The sequence below is a fragment of the Gossypium hirsutum genome, chromosome D02, assembly GCF_007990345.1.
Source record: "Gossypium hirsutum isolate 1008001.06 chromosome D02, Gossypium_hirsutum_v2.1, whole genome shotgun sequence".
NCBI lineage: Eukaryota > Viridiplantae > Streptophyta > Magnoliopsida > Malvales > Malvaceae > Gossypium > Gossypium hirsutum.
In genome coordinates, this window is record NC_053438.1 from 52,276,824 (window position 1) to 52,279,343 (window position 2,520).

Sequence of the window (2,520 nt, forward strand, 5' to 3'; positions counted from 1 at the left end):
ATTTGAGGTCCCTATAATTTCAATTTAATTAGAAATTGGAACACAAACAATGCTTTTGAAATTGTCCACTCTATGCTAATTATAGCATGATTTTATGTTTGAAATAATCAACCAAACCACCTCCTTTTCCACAATTTGTGGCCGACCTTGCAATGGAGAAGATGTAGGGATTTTTAACTCTATTTTTAGTAAACTTCACCCACACCTTCACCTATAAATACCACACTACTCATCCTTCATTCTTCATCCTTTCATTCATAACACATCTCTCATTCTACATTTTTTTCTCATTCTATTTCCCTTTCTTTTTTCCCCTTGCTTAACCACTCCATTTTCCCTTCCATTAGTTAGCCAAAAAAAAGCCTTGACAAGACGATCTCTTGGCCAGTTACCTTGAGAAACCCTTAGCAAAGGAGAAATGGGAGGATTGGAGAAACACCTCAATTTCAAAGATCTGAAAGGCTGCTAAATTAAATTAGAGTTTACCCTTTCCTCCTTGTTGTTTAATTTAAACATGTTTGCTAAATGTTTATTGATCTTGCAATAAAAAATGATAGCTTAATTCCGTTTAGCTAGGATGATTATGTTAATTCAATAATATTTTTTTGATAATAATATTTTTTTGATTCATGTTTAACGTGTTTGTGCCTCAGTCAATCATGCTTTCAATTAAAATCAATATGTATTTCACTCATACGTGATTGGATGCATTAAGACTAGCTGAGTGATCCTAACAAAATGACAACTAGTAGACACAAAACTGAAAAGTGCAATGCTCAATTTAGATCATTAAATCTGACTAAATTAGAGGTTAATAAAATCTTTAATTAGCTCATTATCTTGCATAGTTTTTAGGTTACTGTGATTAAATTGTTTCAAACTTAATTGTCCCTGTTACCTCACATATATACTAAGAAACCCTTAGTTTAATATGATCAGTAAAATGCATGTTTCACTAAGTAAACGATCTAAAATGAGTTAATTTGGTTTCTAAACTCATGAAAGATAAAGTTGCCACGGAAATTTTTTCGAACACTGTTAAGCATGATGAAAATGAATTAAGTTGATTAATGTAATTATCCTAGCCTATACATGTTATTGATTGTTGAAGTTGTGTTTTAATTGCTAAAATCCAGACATACATTTAGATAATTTTACATATCTAGTTTAAAATTGCGTTAGGGATCAATTTTGCATCTAGTTAAATCATCAATCAAATTATTGTTTTTTTATACCAAATTGTGAATTTATAATTTTGAAAATAATCGATTAACACACACAGTCCCTGTGTAGACGATAACTCATTTTACTTATTACTTGAACAAAAATCCAGTTACAAGTTTTTGGCATCGTTGTCGGGGACTGTTGCCTTAATCATTCTTTATGAAATTATTTTTGCTGTTTGGTTTTTGTTTAATTTCTATCATTAATAATTTTTTTCTCTCTTCTTTATTTTTGATTTATTTATCAAGTTTTTATGAGCATAGATTGAATCATCGATCTATTACCTATAGACTTTAAAATTGAGTGGACATTTAGACAGAGAAGACGCGAGAGATTAGCTCAAAGACAAACCGAGATGTACCTTGGAAATAAAAATGACAGACAAGGTAATGGAGTCAATCATGTGCACAACTCAATCCTTATTACTGATGATAGGGATTGTGCCATAAGTCAATACGTTGTGCCACTTTTCATTGAGTTAAATTCGAGAATTAAGAGGCCGGATATCGAGGCACCCCAATTCGAATTGAATCCAGTGATGTTTCAAATGTTCCAAATGGTAGGCCAGTTTAGTGGTATGCCTATGGAAGATTCACATCTTCACCTTTGATTATTCATGGAGGAGAATGATTCGTTTAAGATAGCTGGTGTGACTAAAGATGCGTTAAGGTTGAAGCTATTTCCATACTCGTTGTGGGATTGAGCATGAGCATGGCTGAATTTGTTGCCACCAAGTTCAATTTCTACATGGCAAGAATTAGCAGAAAGGTTTTTGGTAAAGTATTTTCCACCAAGTAAGAACACAAAGTTGCGAAATGAGATAACCACTTTCCAACAATTGGATGACAAGTCTTTGTACGAGGCGTGGGAAAGATTCAAAGAATTACTTCATAAGTGTCCTCATCATGGGATTCCTCATTGTATCTAACTAGAGACGTTTTTAACGGTCTCAACACACATATAAGTCTTATAACAAGGTTTATAAGATCATCGAAAGGATCGCTAGCAACAATTACCAATGGCTGACAAATCGAGCAATTTTTGGAAGATGAGTAGCTGGAGTGCATGAAGTGGATGCACTGGATTCACTCTCTGCTCAAGTATCTTATATTTCCTCAATGTTAAAACATTTTACCACTAATGGTTTGAATAATTTTGTAGCTCAATCACCAAGTCAGTATGATGTTATTTCTTGTGTGTATTGTGGGAATGGTCATTCTTTCGAGAATTGCCCTTCAAACCCCGACTCTGTTTATTATGTAAGAAATCAATATCAAAATAGAAGTGGGCAAGGAC

General features: G+C 33.2%; 1 non-coding gene across 1 annotated transcript; it reads right to left on the reverse strand.

Moving 5' to 3' along the window:
• Nucleotides 1-2,029: 2,029 nt before the first annotated feature.
• LOC121215105 (small nucleolar RNA R71) lies at nucleotides 2,030-2,136 on the reverse strand. The gene has a single exon (XR_005910837.1). It is a non-coding gene; the product is annotated as a small nucleolar RNA R71 (small nucleolar RNA).
• Between the last annotated feature and the right edge of the window lie 384 nt (nucleotides 2,137-2,520).